The sequence below is a fragment of the Cyprinus carpio genome, chromosome A15, assembly GCF_018340385.1.
Source record: "Cyprinus carpio isolate SPL01 chromosome A15, ASM1834038v1, whole genome shotgun sequence".
Classification (NCBI taxonomy): domain Eukaryota; kingdom Metazoa; phylum Chordata; class Actinopteri; order Cypriniformes; family Cyprinidae; genus Cyprinus; species Cyprinus carpio.
In genome coordinates, this window is record NC_056586.1 from 28959220 (window position 1) to 28981180 (window position 21961).

The 21961-nt window shown below is 38.4% G+C and overlaps 1 pseudogene; it reads right to left on the reverse strand.

The window, feature by feature from the left end:
- The window catches only part of LOC109110050, a 167459-nt pseudogene extending 145928 nt beyond the window's left edge, over window positions 1-21531 (reverse strand).
- Between the last annotated feature and the right edge of the window lie 430 nt (window positions 21532-21961).

Sequence of the window (21961 nt, forward strand, 5' to 3'; positions counted from 1 at the left end):
CGCCTGGCTCTGCTGAATGCAAGCGCACCTTCCCAAACGGACGAGGCTTTTATACTTGTCGCGTTTGCCGTTGCACTATTCTTTGAAAGACAGGGGAGCGACGAGGAGTAATTGTCCTCTAAAACCGTCGGGAATCACCGGTGAGAAAAAGTCATTTGCCAGTACAAGTCTTGTGACGAATGAGTTGATGAATTAATAATTTCTTTATGTACAAACTTAAAACAATCTTAAACTATTGGCTGTATTTCACATCAAACACAAGACAACTTTAAGCACATAGTGCATAATTTATATCTAAATGAATTCTAATTCTATTTTATACAACAAAAATAAGACCTACCTCAAATAAGAAGCCTTGGACAACCTATGCAAACTTTAAAAAAAAAAAAAAGAAACCTTTTCCATCAAAAAGCACCTGATGAACTTCACATTAAACCGCTTCTGTTTCACACAAACGCCGACACAGACGTGCATGTTCGGCTAGAATCGCCCTGAACTCATTCATGTTTGGATGCGGAGCTATGAGGAAAGTTAGAAAAAATGCTGTGCACTCCACCACACGAAATGAGTTCACTGAAATTATTAGTGTTTTTCTGGCAACACCGCAATTACGTCATATTTTCCACGCTCACCCAAGCGAAATTGCGGACACGTCGAGTATAAATCAGCCTTGACACAGAGAAAGGGATCGATGGCAGGCCAGCCGGGGTTCGTTTTTGGGAGAATAATTTGCAGATTTTTTTTATTTTTTATTTTATTTATTGTTTTTATATATGTTATTTAAATGTATGTGCGTGTACTTCTAACATGTTTGGTTGGTAAAATAAATGTTGTAAATTCAAATCAGAGCATCTTCCATGTCTGGAATGGATGTATTCTTGAGTCTATAAGGTAACAATAATATAATAAGATAACCTTGTTTGAAATGGGTTTGGCTAAAATAAAATTTTGGTTTCGTCTGTACTTCTAGGTACTTGTACTAGATTGACTGGGTTAAATAGAATGACATTACTAAAAAGAGACTAAAATATTTTTAGTCCAAATTTCGTTGACTAAAACTAGACTAATTGTTTAAAACTAGACTAAATGTCATCAGTTTTCATTGACTAAAACTAGACTAAAATGTCATCAGTTTTCGTCGACTAAAACTAGACTAGACTAAAAAGAGTATGAACGTGACTAAAACTAGTAATAACTAAAATGACAGCTTCACATAAAGACTAGACTAAAACTAAAATTAAAACAGGCTGCCAAAAACAACAGTAGTCTTCTTCACATCTCATTGGCATTTATTCATCTACGCCAGTATTCCTTGACATGAGAGGCTGATAAACAAAGCAAAAAAACTGCTCTACAGCATGAACGAGAGCTGAAATCACCTTCAGGCTACTGCTTATGTGGTATGCCCGAAGCCGAATACCTTATTCAGAAAAACACAGATAATCGCTTCAAAAATGAATAAAGGATAACGAATAATTCTGCCCGAATATTCGGCTGAGGCTGGCACAGTCTGGTCTGTTCTCTTTTTTTCCATAGCTACTTTTCCAGACCTGCAAATTACTTAAGTGAAATACTTTTTTTAAACTGCACAGGTACCGGTAAGCCAAAGGAAATCATGTTGTTTTACATTAACCAATAATATTACAACGCAATAACAATTGTGTGAAGTAAATGAGTGTTAACTCTATGAATGGAATAAGTGCAAATAAAATTTTGTTGCACTTGCCTTTTTCCATGCATTTCCTGGAAATTACTTAAATCAATTTCCATATTTCTAAACTGCATAGGAACCCTTACTGTTTTAATTAGAAGAAATTTAAATATTCATTTATCGGATCACAATCAAACTTGTGTTGCCCGAAGCACAACCGCAGTGCATCTCGAAGCAATGCCTATACAAGGATATCGGCTCAGACTGTTAGGAGATATTTTAATAAATTTTATAATCATAAAAAATACATATTTTAGTTATACACAACATATTTGTTCAGGGATAACTACGAAAAAAGAAATGCTGTAAAGACATAATGGTCTTGTCATGTATAACTGTACGGAGTTCCGGTTCAAGCTCAGCCTACTTTTTTTCAGGGATAACTACGAAAAAAGAAACCTTCAATACCATGACTTACAGATTGCCGCATACCCCCAGATACATAAAATTCACATGTTTGTGTGTTCACTGTTACAAATGGGTTAACTGACTTTGCTGCACACCATACTAATTATGTCATGTCATGTATAACTGTACGGAGTTCCGGTTCAAGCTCAGCCTACTTCCGGTTTCATCCAATACAGATTGCCGATACAGATACAAATAATTTTGTGATTGTTACAAATACTGACTTTGCTGCACACCTCTAATTAACAGACAGATGAATAATCTGACCTGCCTTTATAACTGGTTTGATAATAATCAATAGGACCAATTAGACTGTCATATCCACATATTTGATTCATTTGAACACTTTTTATTAGATCTGCATTTAACATACTGAAACAGTATTCTGTTTGTCCCACAGGAAACTGCCCAAACAAGACACTTTCTGAAGGTTATGAGTGACATGGATATTTATCTCAGAACAGGATCTATCAAATAAAGCGCTCCTGTACCGGCAAAACCTCAAATTCCCCAGACACCACAGAAAAAACCCCCACATTAACACCATCAGCTGAAACGCACTGAAACCTGCTGAATGCCATGAACTATTTCTGAACTTAAAAGATTTACCTCTCAGGAATGGAGTGATTGCTGAGCTTTTGTTAGGCTACGGTTTCTTAATCAATTCAGAAAGCAGCGGCTAAACTGAATGCAGAAAGTGAAAATTGATTTGCGGTCTGGATTTAAGTATAAACTATAAACACTAGAGAGGCCATATGAAACATGTTTTTTGAATCATGTAAAGGTTTGTGTTAGTGAAAACAAGAGTGAGTGTTTAACACATGTGAGGGAATGAACTGAACTACTGCAAAAAAAACCCTGTCAAACTGAACTGGCTTCTCCATTTTACATCCACACAGACATACAGACATCTGAGAAGAGTTTATCTGAGCAAAATCAAAGCTCAATTACCTATCCAGAAAAGAAAAGAAAAGAAAAGACTACTGACCTCAGTGTGTATCAGTCACTCCTCTCTTCCTTCTCTGCAAATGTCTTCACTGCTAAACAACAAACTACCACAACAAAATTAACAACTGTTCTGACTCTCGCACACTTTTCAGAACTTTCTCTTCTCTTCTTTGTCCTCCTCCCCCTCCTCCTTCATCAACTCTTGCAGCTGATGACTTTGCAGTTTTCTTCACAAATAAGACAAGAACCATCAGTGACTAATTCTCCACACCGCACGTTTCATCACAACTTCTCTATACAGCTGGGTTCGTCAACCATTACTTCTTCCAGGACAGCCAGAAACCCAGGAGTTGTGATGGTTCATCAGTTAAGCTTCACAGACCATATTGCTACAATGACCCGGTCCTGCAGATTTGCCTTATACAACATTAGGAAGATTAGACCCTTCCTGTCAGAGCAAGCCACTTGACCAACTGATACTAGCACTTACCTTTTCTTTTTTTCTATTCTATTCTTAAAAAAAAAAAAAAACCTTGCTATGTGTACTGCGCTAGACTATCTGAGACTTGTCATAGCACTTGTATACTGTTGTTGTTCTCTCGTTGGTCTGATTGCTTCTATTGTTCTCATTGTAAGTCGCTTTGGATAAAAGCATCTGCTAAATGATTAAATGAAAATGCAAATGGAGAAAGAGAGCTCAACCATCATTTTCAGGAACAACACAAAAGTGCAGTATACAGTATTGACAGTGCATTAACACAAGCGCTGCTCCTCTCTCATGCTGACGGTCTGTCTGTCTCAGATAAACCCAGCGTCTCTTCATCTCATGTCACTCTGGAAGTGAAGCAGCAGAAGCACAGTAGCGGATCTCAGCTCTGCCCTCAGTGCTCTCCACTCTCCAGCATTTTGATCCAGCTTTATGAAAACATGACATCTGTGTTGATGCTCATTTCACTAGAAACATCTGAGAATCAGCATTTCCACACATCAACTTCTACCTGTGATTTTTATAATCAGATCTGACATTAATGAAAATCAAATATTTCATTGTATCAAAAAACATCCTGTAATTTCCATCTGTAGATGGAGTTCATGGGATCGTACTCTGTTTTTACTGCTTCAGGCTCTGATGCTCCTTCTCTAAAATGGCTTCTACTTTTTTCTTCTAATCTAATTTAACTTCCATTTCATAGATTTGTATCTGAAGTGGATCCTGTAGCAGCATCATGTTAGGATGACATCTGAGTATCAGCTGACGTTTTCCAGATCCCTCTAAAGTCTTACTGTACTACAGTATGAAATACCATGGTAAACTCCCTCCAAAAAGAGCATTAAATGGATAGTTTACTGTCAAATGAAACTTCTGTCATCACTTCCCCTCTTTCATGTTGATCCAAACTGTTTTTTTTTTTTTTTTTTAATGGTTAAACAAAGTATTTTGACACACAGTTGATGGTCCCCATTGAAACATGTTAGGAGCTTTGATAATGCTTCACCACACAAAACACTCAAATAATTACAACAAATAAAACCTAAATCCACTGGATCATTAAGCAGAATCACAAAATATGATCATTTTGTTTATCTTAAACAATAGCATGTTAACATCGCCAGCATGACATGATTCTGAAGAAGAACATGTGGACTCAAAGCAGCTGAGTCAGTTCCTGTGGACTCTGAGACACAGCTAAACACAGCCTGGATGATGATCTGAACATATTCAGAATATAAAGAATAATCTAATCCAGAAGTATAATAATTACAAATACAATGTTTCTCTCAGTTTATGGTTTCGGTATAGTTTGATGGGGCACTTTCAAAATATTTGCTTTTTATTAAAGAACATTAGTAAAACATTTATTCAACAAATATGTGAATTAGAATGAATGCAATAGTCTCAGAATGCTAAAATCTTCCAATGAAATCAGTAATGTTTATATGAATTTGGTTTGTTCGTTGTTCTGTCTCACAGCAATAAAGTAGGAAGGAAATTCAGTCTTCAAATTTAGTCTTCAAATTCAATTTAACAGAGGTGATGGTATTCTGGGAAATCATTGTTAAAATAAAAATTAATTATTAAAATAAATGCATTAAATAAATATAATGTAATGTATAAAATACAGTATACTGTATATTAGCCTTAAATTTCAAGACTGGATCTGTCTAATCTCAGTGGATTATCAATAAGACAGCTGCTCAGAGTTTATCAGCAATCAACAGCATCAATGTCTGCTCAGTAGAGCGATCATGCAGGTCGTCCAGTCTTTCTGGTATATACAGTATGTGTCCTCAACGTCCTGCAAATACAGTATGGCAATTTCTAGAGTTCTTGTAGTTTAAGACACTGCTCTGGAAACTATCCAGTCCAGTAAAACGAGTGTGACGAATTCCCTTGAGTCTGCAGCATGTGGCCTCTGTTGATCTGATCATACTCAGCAGAAATTAAATATGGCTAGACACACCCCTCTGTCGAGACAGCAGCTCTTACCTTCATCAGTGTGATACAAACCAGTATCTACTCACTGGGACAATGAACAGAGACAGATACAGACCCTTCATCAGCCTGTGGTGATCATCTAAAGCTGCTGTTCTCTTCACACTCTCTCCAGCAGCTCCTCAAGTGACCCGAGGTACATGAAGCACTCATAAACAGGCACTGTACACAAGGCTTCATTTCAATGGAGCTTCTTGTCTCACAGCAAGCGCGCTGGTTTGATAACTTGCTCTCAAGAGCTGCCTAAAAGACAATGCAATTCTATTTAGCAGCAGCCCCATGACAAAACAGAGCTGTGAGCAGCCATCTGAACTGAAAAAGTAGGAGCATCACAATAATAAAAAGAAAACAGCAGCCATCTACTTCATTGTCCACGCTAGTAACATCACAACAGGTATGCAGTTTGACAGTGTAGTGATGTCCAATTAGATATTTGACCTGAATGGATGGAGGTTTATTGGTCTGAAACGGCCTGCAGGAATAGCAAAATTCTTAGAATCCTGTAGAACAAAAGAAAAAATACAGGTAAAACATAGCTAGTCTTTCACTGGTTTTTATATTACCTGGTTTACCTGATGTTACACCAATTTTTTAGTCTTTCACTGGTTTTTATATTACCTGTGACAAAGTCAGACTAGTGCTGTTAGTAGGCCTATGTCAGCATCCGCGAGCAGCGAGGTTTGTGAGCTGGACCTGTGTCGCTGCAAAGACGATGCGGACTCGCCATGAACGCCAGAGAGAAATGCACATTTCATATGGATTAGGCCTACATATTCAGAGAGTAGCCTATTTCTTTTCGTTTTGAATATTTTCGTTTAAAAGTAGACATTTTTAAGCTTTCTATAATAGATAGCCTATATTTCTCAAAACTGTCTGTGAGGCACAAGCTGAGTTTCTGCGCCCTCCAGTTCACGTGCAATACAAGTGATGTGCCGGCACCTTATTACATTGTCTGCTAATATATTTGCTTGTTTATTAAATACAGGCAATGGGTTGATAAAATATTGATCAAAATTAAGATACAATTTATACAAAACGAAAATCTTTTAAACAGAGTCTTTCTACAAAACAAAACTCAATAAAGTGGTCAAAATCATGTCTTACCCACTCCATGTCTCATAGGCTATTGCACATGATGTGTCATATCTTTCTCATGCTGCATGCTCACTTTCATAATAAACATTGATTAAATAAATAAAAAAATTACATTAGCCTATAATATTTAAACAAATATGAAACCAAATATGTTTTCTTTAATGGCTACAACACATAGCCTAAACAGTACAGAGATTTTTTTTATTATTATTTTTTTATTTATTTTTTTTTATTAAACATCAAAGTACAAGTACATCAAGTACAATTTTTGTGTATAAAACAGTAACAATCACGCCAGGGGAGAAGACTAGTAGAGAAATTTCATGTCGTCAGTCACAACATAATGACGTCACATATTTTCCAACCCAGCCCTCAGCCCCCCCCGCATGAAACAGCTTCCAGCGCGCCTGGTCATTTGTAATAATTGCGGAGGTTGTCTGTGATCTTAATCCTGTGCGAATAGGCCATGTCGTTTGTAAAGTAAAAATTCCCCCGCAAATGACCTACCATTTTTCACCGAACACCGAGGTCCTGTGATAATCTTGGTCCCGTGCGAATCGACATCTCTGTGATTTGGCCAGCATTTTGCAGGTCGTATATCATTTTTCGTATATTGTTTTTGTTTCCTGTGCTCCTTTTTATCCATCTTTCGCGAAGAATGGAGCTGCATTGTAGTGTTTGATAGTATTTTGGGTGCTGTTATATCACTATACTACACCATATGATTTGCAGAAAGAGAAAGCTGAAAAGGTTTTAAGGTTAATGTGTTACATATAAATCAAGCATAAAGCTTGAGATATTATTTTAACCTGGTGAAATGTAAATGACACAGCGCATGAGACTATATTAGTTTCTTTTCCAAAAGAAAATAAATCCATCTAACCGGACCATAGAATGGGATTCTCAAAGCCTTGACATCCGGGTATTCGGGAGTATAACTCAAGTAAAATCACAGGCTTCGCTTATCCCATGCGAATGCACCACACGAAATTCAGATGTGTTTTCAAAAACACACAAGGTCCCCAGATCATACTAATCCCATGTGAATAGGGGTGAAGAAACAAGCTGGAGCAGAGATTAAATGCAAGAAGAGAATTTTGTTGTTTTTTAGGGTTGTAGAAAACTTTTTTGTGTCGTGATGATCTCAGCAGATCAGACGTCTCATTCCGCCAGCGGAGAGGGTGAAGCAGGGCTGTAACCACCATAGAATTGGCTACGTTTACATGCACACTTTTTGGTTCAATCGGATTGAATTCATTATGATTGATAAATCTGACTGAAGTGTTTACATGAACGCTAAATAAAGTGATCGGGTTGATGTGCGCGTTTATATGTCACAAGCTTCAAATCGGAATAGTTTTTTTTTTTTTTGACATGCGCACTCTGCTCAAATAGTGAAAGTGAAAAGTGAAAGTGACTAGAGCTGAAACAACTAATCGATCGATTAAAATCGATTACTAAAATAGTTGTCACTAATTTAGTAACCGATATCGTTGCTACGAATTTTTATTTGCCGTAAGCGGCTCATTCGTGCATTTTTTAAATCTGCGGTGACCCAAGTGTGGGCATTAAAGCGGGTTTTACTCAGGTACAGCATAGCGAAAGCCACACCGAAGGTATTTACCCATACAAGCAGGAGAAGTACGAACAGCCAATACTTGCCTCGTTTTTATGTCCGTGCTTCCCGCACAGCGTCTCTGCAGCATTCAGCGTGATGAGTGAGGCAGGCGGCAGTGGAGTAAGCCGAGTCGAGAAAAAGAAAAAGCGGAAGATAAAACTAATCGGACGACAAGTCATCCCAAGTGTGGGAGCAAAAAGAGAGCAAGCCTAACTGTTAAGCCCTGAACATTTGGACATGTTGACCTTTTTGCAACCTGCAATGCAAAGTTTGCCTCAAATAATGAGTGAAATATTGTTCTCCTCATTTCCCACAGGTAGTCGAATTCCTGTCAGTTTCAGGCCCATAAGCTTGTTTTGTTACAGTTTTATCGCATTTACCGCTATATTTGACATTTTTTTGAATTTTGCACTGTTATAAGGACCCACTACATATTTACAATCCGATGAAAATCACACAAAGACTTTTATTTGTGTTGATTCTGCAGGTACAATCGTCGGTTTGCAAAGTATGGTCATAAAAGCTGACAACATTGCAGTCATTAGATTTAAAAACATTTATAAGCTTTTGGTCGTTTACCAGTTTCTTCAGCTTGCAGCCTATATGAACTGAATGAGCGAGGTTAATGTTAAATGTATTGAAATGCAATTTTTTCTAAGTATATCACTGTGCTCTTTTTCACACAGCAGGTTTTTTGTGCGTGTGTCACCAATTTTTTTCTGGACACACCTTCTGATGGATTTTACTTTCAATTTTTACTTTAAAATGTGTGAATTCCATTCAGGTTTCATGCCATTGGCCATGTTATTGGAAGGATTGTTTACTAATTTCACAGCATAAGCTATAAAGCACTGTTTCTCAGGTATAAGCTTGTGAGTCATACATCATTTACAATTAATTCTGTTTTATTCTTTTCATTGCACATGCATGTTCAGATTCTTACATCAGTTTCGTCGGGTTAAAATACCATTGAGTGTTTACATGCCACGCTCAATCGTGAAATTTAGAAGAAAATATAAACCACCGATTCCCTTCAATCCAATCGATTCACGATATCAGGAAATTCTTTGTGTTTATAATCGTTAGTTGCCTAAAGATTACAGATCGAGCTCAGTTTCATAATAACCGATCTTATATCGGTTCTTATTGTTTTTAATAGAATTCATGGATAAATTTTTCACAGTTCCGAGTGAAAGGAGAGCCATCAGTGACCGATTTATACAAACTTCATTCGGAAAGAGCCCGCTCGTTTGTGGTGCATCTTGTATTTCTGCAACATTGCACCATGCACAGTTCTTTTGAGTTTCGTGGTTTCAATCCATTGAAGTTTACATGCACGCTCAATCGTATTAAAAAGGAATAAACCACCCCCCAATCCAATCGACAAATTTTTGATCGAGCTCAGTCGGATCGATTAAGGTTGCGCGCTCCTAATGTTTTTGCAATCCGATTGAGCCAGTCACGATTTATCAATTGCACGGACATTTGGGTGCATTGTGCACTGAGGGGGACAAGTCCCCCCCAATAATTAAAAATGGCCAATCCCCCCCTCCAATATTTGATACTCTTGCACTGATTCACTGCACTACACAGTGCTCTGTTTTTTATGATGACAAAACGGTTTAAAAGTTACATTGTCAGCCTGCTGAGCGAGCTAACACCACTCGTTAATGTCACAATAATTGAGCTGGCCAATCAAATAAAAGTAGGCGGGGTTTACCATTAAAAGAAACAGAGCGCGAATTCCAGCACAAGTGTCAGTTTAATGGTGAAAGAGAGCGAGGTGAGATGGAAGCTGCAAATCATTTAATATTAGTCAACTGTTTTACCATAAAAATGTTAAATAACCGCTATATGATGATTTTTTTCCCTTAAATATGGGCACTTTGAGAGAGAGAGGATAAAAATTGCATGTGTGAATTATCTGTTTGTCTCTGTTTAGTTACTTCAAGAAACACCTCGTTGCTGCTGAGTAATGTCTCGAAGCTATTTTATTATAATAAAAGGCGAGGGATAGTGTTTACAACATTTTTGCTCGCTTCTCAGGGCTCTGAGCTTACTTTCTTTTTAGGAGCACTTTTAGAATCACTTATTAATTAAAAATTAGGAGCAAATTAGGAGAATTATGTTACAATCTTGTTACAAGTATGGTAGAACCATCACTTCTACCACAAAGACAGTGGAGACCAGGACTAGAGCACCAGAGACAGATCCCCTGTAAAGACCTTGTCTCAGACGACCACCGGGACAAGACCACAGGAAAAAGATGATTCTTCTGCACAATCTGACTTTGCTGCAGTCTGGAATTGAACTGCTGGTTTCGTCTGGTCAGAGGAGAACTGAGCCCCCGACTGAGCCTGGTTTCTCCCAAGGTTTTTTCTCCATTCTGTCACTGATGGAGTTTTGGTTCCTTGCCGCTGTCGCCTCTGGCTTGCTTAGTTGGGGACACTTCATTTACAGTGATATCGTTGACTTGTTTGCAAATGATTGCACAGATACTATTTAAACTGAATTGAGCTCCATGATGACATCACTGAATTCAATGATGAACTGCTTTAACTGTCATTTTGCATTATTGACACACTGTTTTCCCAGTTAATGTTGTTCAGTTGCTTTGACGCAATCTTTTTTGTATAAAGCGCTATATAAATAAAGATGACTTGACATGACTTGACTTGACTTAAGGAGTAACCTTCTGTTCAATAATAAAAAATTCTAATGAAAAAAAAATTTGCCTTACCATTACAAGGTAATATCCTTAAAGTGATTTACAGTAATAGCATTTTTCAAATTTTATTACAGGTACCCTAGGCTATGTCAGCTTATATGTCAGATTCAAATATTTATAAGCTTTTTAAAATTTATAATTAAAACAATAGAATAAGAACAAGTAAGAATAAGTTAGCAATCATATTAAAACAGTATTAACATTCATTTGTAGGCTACTAGGTGGCACAGAAGAAGACAAAAGTGGATTGTAGTTGTATTTTCAGATGTTTAACGAGGGTCAGAGGTGGCATGAGTGCAATTAAATTCATAAATTTATGTTGAGTTTATTGTTTTGTATATGTGTTTTTTATTTTTAATTAGAAATATTCAATGATTGAAACGACTGAAATTATACTTTAAAAATGAAACTAAAACTGCTTGTAGTGGCGGCAGGTGAATAATTATTTCAATTGATTTGTTCGAATGGCTGATTCATACAGGAATAAAGCAATTATGAATGGGTAATCATGAGTCACCGACTAGTTTAAAAATTCATGTTCTTTCATAAACAATACACCACTGTGTTTGCTTTTAGAGATGCGCAGCTGCTCAGCTGTGACTTTGTTTCAAACTATTTTCATTGTTTTGGGGAAGTCGTGGCCTAATGGTTAGAGAGTTTGACTCGTAACCCTAAGGGTGTGGGTTCGAGTCTCGGGCCGGCAATACCACTTCGAATGAGGTGTCTTGAGCACCAACTGCTCCCCTTGAGCACCACGCCGCAGCATAAATGATACCCACTGCTCCGGGTGTGTTCACTCGTGTGTGTTCACGGTGTGTGTGTGTTCACTGCTGTGTGTGTGTTCACTGCTGTGTGTGTGTGTGTTCACTGCTGTGTGTGTGGACTTTTGATGGGTTAAATGCAGAGCACGAATTCTGAGTATGGGTCACCATACTTGGCTGTATTTCACGTCACTTCTTTTTTATTGAATTGTTGTTTTAAATCAATATCACATTGCAAACTCCCTTAATAATCAATAAAAGCAACCACTCTCCATAGTTCATCGCGATCTCACAAAGTTCCATTATAATCAATACACGTGCAACAACACGTTTTAAGTAGAAACCATAGACTCTCCCCTGATTGAAAACACAAATATGCTGATTGGGTCAGTTGCACTGGTGCTCCTAAACATTTTTTCATATTCACACACAGTAGTTTTTGGTCACGAAATATAGGCATTTATTGTCAGAATATGTATAACTCATTATTTTAACTAATTGCAAAAGCTGAATAATCAATAAATGTCTACTGATTAATCAGCTAAATAATCGATGATTAGCCGATTAATAATTCTAATAATCGTTAGATTAATCGATTATCAAAATAATTGTTTGTTGCAGCCCTAGAAGGAACGACAAGTTGGCACTCATTAGCAGATCGCAGCTGGCGGGAACCAAAACCTTGAATTTGATTCTGGCAGCAACAGGAAGGCAGGTCCTCAGGGATCACATGGAGAACCTCTCCAGGGAGCTGGAGCTCTGACAGTCCCTCTGATAACACAGATGCTGCAGAACAAGCTCAGCAACATTTACACAGATCCCACCAATTCATCTTGATATCGTCAACATTACTATTGGAATTCATTGACAGTTTGACCTTAAGAGCTAACCTAGCTCACATATATACTATGTTGTTCTTGCTTTAACAGTAATAATTCAGGCAAATATCAGAGAGAGAGGAGCATATACACTATAAACACAAAAATGCTTAAAATGACACCTCTTTTGAGCCGGGCTTATAATGGACAGCATTTGGAATTGCCTGTTAAATGTGGTAAATAACAGAATACATTTTATTAACAGTAATCAAGCAGGCCTTATCAAGTAATCAATCATTTAGTCACGGTCTGAGTGATGGAGGGACATGAACCTGGTACCTGATTAAGGGCATCGTTTCTTATGTTTATGTAATAACCCTTGCAGGATTTAAATATTGTCAACTCAAATTTATTTGTACAGTTCTTTTCACAATATACACTGTTTCAAAGCAGCCTTACAGGAAATCATGCTGTTTATATTTATATCTCACTGCATTATATTTAGCAGATTAGATCTTTGCGATAACATAGTTTATATTTTGCAACAAAATGAAGTTCTCAACGCAGGTTTGGGAGGAGCCTAATAAACCAGTCCTGCCAATCATCGTTTCGATCGTATATAAGCAGCAGTCATTGTTCCGTCCAAGTGACTATTCTTCCGGCATCCCTCCACCACTCCTTCTCCTCCTTTAAATCCATTTTCTTTCATCCACACAGTATCATCATAAGGGTGTTTCTTACTCCGAGCTCAAGCTGAGCCTCGGGTTTCGAGCCACCTTCACAGACAGCAAGCCAAGTTCACTTTACCATTACCTGGCAGGACTGAATGGGCAGGCGAACTCGTGAAATACAGTATACTGTAACCTTTCCTTCCTAGCCCAAATCTTTAATCACTGATGTTGAGTGTATGTGTGTGTTGAAGCTGCTCATCTCTGGGACTGATCTGCAGTGAGTCTCTGATCTACAGGCTCCTCTGCGCTCCTAACGTTCCTCCCTGAATGAGTTCCTATAAGTTCAGAATGCACAATGATTCTGGATTCTCATGTCCACTGGAGTGGAGAACAGCGAATGCATGACATGTTGCTATTTATGAGCCCAGCTGCACTGAGAATTTATCCTGCTCCTCTCCAGGATTATTACATCTGTGAGGGACGTCGCTCATCTCACACAGAACTCTGACACTTACTTTCATAGTAGACACTTTCTTGCCAAAAGCTCCCAAGAAGATCCACCAGGCAGGTAGCTGAGAATCCATATTTTCAGAAGGAGAACAAGAAAACAACACAGCAAGTCCACAACCAATAGATCAAATAAGCAACTGTAGCTTCAAGCAATGTTTCTTGATCAACTGACAGCATTTGAAGTGTGATATAATTACCATAAAAAGTCATTCTAACTCTAATTCAAATTTTTTATTTTTGAGTGGCATTTCACCAGACGGTTTGCTGTTTTACAAGCTGTGGTCTAATTCTCAAACTCTAATGTACATGATGGAGTGCTTCATTGGCTGTCCATCAATTTAACAGAAACAGATCTCCAGATTCATTGGCAATTTTGGGATCCAACCATCATCTCCTCCTCTATTGTTATGAGCACTTATTATGTCTCATTCATACAGCAATGTATGAGACACATACGCAGTACATGCTGAACTCCAGATGAATCTCTTTGGACAGTCTCTCTTGTAGTCTCTCATCATCTCTGAACTTCTAACTCTCTCTCTACTCGCTCCTACAAATTTGACTGACGAACAACACAAACTTCCTTCATTGGCTCATGATGTTTCTCAAATCTACTTGGTCACAGTTTTAGAACCACTAAATATATAGGTACATTCAAAATTGTATTCAGAATCACTCACATTAACATATATATAAAAAAAACATTTCTGCATAATCATACTGAGTGGGCTACAAGCTCATAACAATCTCTCCAGTCCAAATTAAATCACACTCAAAGCCCAAGTCCTCTTGTTATGACCACACAGGTGTTTTGGTTTGTCGATGTGCTTCAGTAACTCGACATCAGATCAATTATTCACTAATGCTCACATCAGATCACGCAAATTAGATTTAAATTGGTACACAAACACTGCCGAGACTTGGATGAGGAGATATGGAGGACGTGGAGTTATACCAAGGGTGTGCCAAGGTAGAAAAACATCAAATTAACCTCATTTACGTCAACTGACTCTGTATCACTTTCCATGAAAAAAGCAATGATACACTTAGTGAGAAACACCACACAAATGTCCTCTGCAGTGCCATCATCCTTCACATCTACACAGATCAGCCATTGTTTTCAGACAGATACACACCCAAAGACACTCACACACAAACACATAAAAACAGAGACACACCATTTATTTTTCCAACACACACACACACACACACACACACACACACATACACACACACAATCTCTGCTCTGGGTTGTTTTTGTATCTACTGCATTAATTCCTGCACGATAAGAATTTCATTCATGTTGAGACGTCTCATCTAAATCAATAATCAAATCAGCCAAACAGCCCAGTCATGAATATTCATCCTGGAAGGTTCACTTCATGAATATTTACACCTACTTTTCAACAGTTTTGCAAAAGCCGTTTTCTTTGCCAAAAGTGCTAATAAATGAATCTATTTATTGATTTGCCTTCAGACTTTTAATTCTACATTTACTGCTTTATATCCGTATGAGAGTGACAGTGTCTGTGGACAGTGAGAGTCTCTGTGGAGATGGAAAAACACGTGCAGCACCGACATACTGTGTGTTTCGGGTATATTTATATAATTGATATATTAGGCATAAAATAACTGTTGTTGTGTGTGTCTCTGTTATGTTAATAAAATCACTCACTTATGTTTGTTAGTAAAGGCGTCTAATAGATGTTCATTGTTTTTCTGACTTGACAAATTTGTTAGACTTTAACTATTTAGGCCTGGCTCAGTAGTCCGTGTTCAACACGTTTTACAATCTTAGAGAAGACATTTTGGACACACACACACGCATGCACGCACGCACGCACGCACACACACACACACACACACACACACACACACACACACACACTTCAGACATACAACTGTGTGTATGTGTCTGAGTGTGAGAGAGAGAGAGAGAGAGAGAGAGAGAGAGAGAGAGAGAGTGAGCATGGGAAATGAAAGACTGTAGATACAAGTTTGTTCTCTTGAAAGCATTTAAGATCTTCATACATTCATTCTCAAAGCTGCTCAGATAAGAATCAACAAACTCAATGTGTTCTCCATGCTGCACACTTGAAAGAACACATGAATTGGTTCATTTGGATGATTCATTTCCATAAGCTGCTTCTAAAAGCTGATTCATTTGAGTCAGTGTTTCCTTAATACTGCTGGAATAACTGAAGTTCACAGTCAGCAGCATGAGCCACGTGACTTCAGAATCTCACGCTTAGGCACAAGCGTCCATCACGGCAGAATCTTCATGCTCAGGTGTGAAGACCATATGGAAACTCAACAATAGGGATCTCTGTCACAGCAGATGGTCCCTTAGCATCTAACGTAGCTGATCTCTCGTCAGCGATACCGTCAGTTTGAACGGCCCACCATCTAAATCACTGTCAGGCTCTTACAGGTGTGTACATGCAGGGCTCCATCCTCAAATGTTATTCTGTAGCCATGACATGTGAATTCACGTGAATAAGAGCGCATGACACATTGGCTCAGATGTTCAGGGATCAGAGCTCCTGCTCCAGCCGAGCAGCTGCCTTTGAGATGAGAATCTTAACAGATATAGATCTCCACGAATTATAGACATCCTTTATTTAACCACAAATACACAAAATAAACTAAACTCAACTTGCCTAATAGTACTTTAAGTTTTTATTTTTCTAAATTAAATATAATAATTATAGCGTTATCATGAATCTGATACTGTTGACAGCCCTATTTCACAATATAAGGCATTTTTTCACAACAATGTATACTACAACATAGCTCTTCTTGTTATTAAAAATACAACAAATATAATTTAATAAAATAAACCTAACTTTTTCAGGTACAGTAAGTCAGAAATAATAGAGAAACTGAATAATCAAAAATAAAACACTGCATAGTCTTCACTGTATGAGTATATATGTGTGTGTGTGTGTGTGTGTGCAGGTGCGTGTGTATCTTGACAATTTAAACAACTGAGGTCAGACCTTCATAGCCTGATATTAAAGTAATAATTGAGAAACTACTGGAATAATTGGAAGAGAGCTGAACTGGATAATGACATCACTGAATCATCAATGAACTGACTTTAGCTGAAAAATAACTCTTTGTTATTGTTTTCTTGCATTATTGACAAACTATTTTCCTGTTTGACTCTGTAAAGCCGCCTAGACACAATCTGTATTGTATAAAGCGCTGCAGAAATAAAGGTGACTTGACTTGACAGTAAAGCAATTAGTTTTGTTTTTCAAGACTTGCGATAGGTGTGAAGACTACATCATATGACCCCCAAACGTTTGCATTTACATTTGGATAATTTGGCGCTTAAGAGCCTCTCACTCCCTCACTGCGGTGTATTTTAAAATGTTGCCATGACAACTGCGTCTGCCACCCTTGGCCTGCTCTTCCTCTGACGCTGTGTGATATCTGAATGTCAGAACCTTTCTGTTCTTCACAGCCAACTACATGATGACCTTCATGTCTGTGCCAAGACCTGCTGCTGTCCTGGGCCAGTGATCCCCAGAGACGGCAATAACAAGACGGAAGGGTTAGGTAAGTTCCAGCTCAAGTTAGTCTAACCTACAGAGTGTATAATCATTCACGGACATGCTCATAGACGAGTCTCAAAATCACAGATCATCAGCTGTCAGTGGGAGGATATTCATGAGAGAGCTTCATTTCAAATGATATTGCTATCTGTTCATGTCTGCAGTCTGTCATTACATCTTAAACCCATTGTTCCTTGTAGCCAAAAAATTATATTATATAATCATTATAATGTGTATGTATATATATATATATATATATATATATATATATATATATATATATATATATATATATATATATATATATATAATGAATTAATAATAAAAGAAAGTTTAAAAAAAAAACTCCAAAAAAGAAAAATGTGTACACACAAAAAAATAACTCGCGCACCATAGATGACATTTATTCAGAGTTTGAAATTGAACTACCGTTTATTCTAATCACTTTTGTGTTAAAAAGATCAAGCGATCTCTCCTTCTGGCAACTAACATAATCTATTTAATCTTTGATTTAATCTCATTCATCTGTTTTAATTAGAGAGCTGATAAATATGCCTGTCAACACAAAATACGTGAGGTGAGCATCACTAGGCCCGTCTAAAGGGCAGTGCAGATGATATGGCACACCTGACCTGAGGCAACAGCGATGTGAGGGATCCTCGCACCAGGCCCCGCTCCGTACTACAGACAAAAGGACAGTACTAATGCGAACCTAAAAATTCATAAATGTCAGTCTGTGACACATTGGAGAAACAAACAGCAGGAATTCAGATAGCAAGCAGGAAGTCACGAATACGTGTCAATCATCTTCAAATCATCACAATGACGTCAATTAATTGTGCTTTTCCTGACAGAAATCAGTACGCGCTTTTAGCTGCTGCTCCTGCCTCCAATAAAACACACCAGAAACGAAGCGATCACAGTGATTCAGCATTCAGTGTTTGAACACCTCCCGATTCAACATATTAGGTGAAGACAGAAAAAACTATATCTGATGAAAACTGACACTAGGACAAGACAATTCATCAGAAAAATAGTCACAATTACCTAAATGTAAAAATATTATTCACAGAATGCTATTTAGAAGAAGAGCATGAAAGGGTTTGGCTACTGCTTGGTTTTGTAGTTTCTTCGATATCTCAAATCATTCAAAAGATCCAAGAAAAAACAACAACAACACTCCATCAGTCCAAAACTCTGCTCAATATGTTGGAGTTCTACCCAACTGCTTCATTTCTTATCCTCAAATAAACTCACAGTTCAGTGTCGACGTTGCCAATGTTGGACTGGGGACTGACCACAACATTGCTTCCTTCTGTATATGACTTACGATCATGGTTTGAGTGGGCTTTCTAACCTCTGTGGTTGCTGAAGCACCTTGCAGATAGTCAATAAATGGACAGCAAAATAGAATCAGTCACTCCCAGAGCAGAATTCATTTCCTTCCCTGTTCTCTTCGGCACCCATCAGAAGCAAACGCTGCCTGACCAGAATGGATAATGACTACAGCTCTAAAACTCGAAACAGCATGCAAATGGAGTCACAGGACCAAATCAGTCCGCGAGTGAATGTTAGCGTAAATATTGTAAATGCTTCGCTATGATTTCTGATAAGAGTTCTACAAAAACAACTGCCAAAATGGAAAACTGTGAAGATTTGTAAGATACTGTCAAATCAACATTACAATATGAAACACACTAATACGCTTTTTCCAATATGCTTCTAATATCCAAATCCGTTAAAGGGTTTTTAGGCTGCATTAATTAGGTAAACCAGAACCGGGAACACTTCCCATAACACCCGATGTACTTGCTAGATCATTAGAAGAATGGCATCTACGCTAATATTAGTCTGTTTCTCTCTTATTCCGAGGTCACCGTAGCGTCCAGATCCAGTCTGTATCCAAGTCAGATGGTCACTGCAGTCACCCAGATCCAGTATGTATCCAGCCCAGATGGTGGATCAGCACCTAGAAAGGACCTCTACAGCCCTGAAAGACAGCGGAGACCAGGACTAGAGCCGCAGAGAAAGATCCCCTGTAAAGACCTTGTCTCAGACGACCACCGGGACAAGACCACAGGAAACAGATGATTCTTCTGCACAATCTGACTTTGCTGCAGTCTGGAATTGAACTGCTGGTTTCGTCTGGTCAGAGGAGAACTGACCCCCCGACTGAGCCTGGTTTCTCCCAAGGTTTTTTCTTCATTCTGTCACCGATGGAGTTTTGGTTCCTTGCCTCTGTTGCCTCTGGCTTGCTTAGTTGGGGACACTTCATTTACAGCGATATCATTGTCTTGATTGGAAATGATTGCACAGATACTAGTTAAACTGAACTGAGATGAATGAAAATCTTTTTTGTTTAAAGCGCTATATAAAAAAAAGGTGACTTGAAACCTTTTTTTTTTTTTTTTTTCTGAGAAGGATTGCCAACAATGTAATGATATACTGTTGAGTACCGAAAGAGTAAAATCAGCCAGAATGTGGTTTTGATGGGTTTTGATTTACATGTTTCACACAGCGTCCCTTTTATCTACAGACTCAGTGAGTAGCAAATAACTAAAGGAAGCTACTACTTCTTCAAGTACATTCCAACACACGGTACAGTTATTACAGTTAAACAAATTAATTTTGCATATCTGTTTAAACAACCTGATTGACGCATAATTAACATTTAGGTATAGAACCTCTGCTTGATTTTCTATCATGTATCACAGTGAGATCACATACTTTAGTGGCAAGAATATTCTTCCACTTAACTCATGAACACATGTACTTTCCTGTGGCTGCTAAAGGATCATCTCCTGTAGAAGCCTACAATCTGTGTAAATAACGAGTTAATGATTTCTGATGAAGCCCCATATTGACCTGATTCAACAGAGACCCCTCTTGGCAGCTCATCCAACACACACAGACAGAGACAGCCAAAGCTTTGGTTTAATTTGCCACTCTTCCCATTTCACTACAGTTACCTCATAAATTTAGAAGCATACAAGGCCAGCACTTTCGTTACATTAGCATGCAATCGCATGGATGGCCGTAATACTATCTGACAACAACAGGAGCAGACACAGAAGCAGAATGTGAAAATTGTGGCATGCACCATTCTACACACGCAAGCGTCATACAACACTAGTGATCACTGAATTCTTTTTAATCAAAGGAACGTTGTTAGCTTCAGCTGCTTTTACTGCTTGTGTTCATGTCTGTAATGGTAACTTCATGGAAGAAAAAAAATTGCCTTGCTGTGATTTAAGTGAGAGATAATTGAGTGTCTGTGGGTCCCAGAGTTACTGTGCATCATAATGAGCGCCCTCTTTATCCGGAGAGCTAATCAATAGCACTAATGGACATAAGCAGCCTCATCAATAACATTAGAAGGAAAGAAGTTATTGCTCTAACTCCATAATACACATAAGCTACAAACTACACCTTTTTTTAAATGATGAGACATTATCAGTGAGTGCTCCTTGTGTCAGTTCTAGGGCCTCTTGTGTGCAGACACCATCTCAACACCATTCCTCCAGCTGAGCCAATGAAAGCTGCTCCGAAGACAGACAACAGGACCTGTTTGAAAGCTTCAGTGTACTCCGACAACAATCACGTGAATATGCTGTTCGCTCATCATCATCATCACGACACTAGATGCGTTGTTTCTGATCGTTCTTCTACATTCAGATTAATGAACATAATAATCCGCCAATTCACGTCTGAATCACACTCACTGAACAAACTCCAGCACGGCGGCCAATCCAGAGACAGAAGAGAGTAGAAACAAACCCAATAAACTGAGACGCGTTCGGGGAAATTTGACATCAACATTAGGCTATCAGTAATCAGGAATCGAGAATGATCTGTCCTTAAACATCACAGTAAGGCGGACAGAAGTTCAATCGCACATACTCTGTTTACAGCACCACGAGCACACGCCTCACGAGCGCCTGCAGAAATAAAAAACATGATGACAAAAGACCATCAGATGGCTTACCTTCAAATCCGAAGAGTACGAAGAATCCCGGGATGAGGATCGAGTGTATCCAAAAGCAGCTCATTTCGTCTGGTTCCGATGAATGCAGATCTGCCCCGTCCCCGTGCGTGTGTGCGTGTGTGTTCTGCCTCGGCTCGGCTCAGCTCGGTTCGGTTCGGTAATGACAGCAGCAGCAGCTCGCGCTTGTGTTCGGATGCGGATGCTGCAGAGCTGCTCTGATGTTTCTCTGATGCTTTGCTGCCATCTAACGAAAACGCGAATGAAACTCATTACTGATGAAAGACACGTACAGGTCTGCTGTCCTCTCTCATTCTCACTAGCACATCTCTCTCGCCATGCGACCCAATCTGTTAAAACATTTAAGGGAAACTGCATTCTTAAGGCTAGAGGAGCATTGTGTAAAGCTGATTTTATCTAAAAGAGTCGCAGTCTATCAATACCTTATTCGGAAAGGCACGAAATGACTTAAACATTAATAACTAACAAATCCTGTTGAAGGAACATAGGTCATTATCCAAAAGCACAAGGATGGAGCAATGTTTTTCAATAGCATTGCTAAATCTATAACTCCGTGATGAGTTTGTCAAGGCAATAACATGAAAAGGTGAACTTGAATTATCGTAGATATTACTTTTCTGTGTCTCACTATAAGCC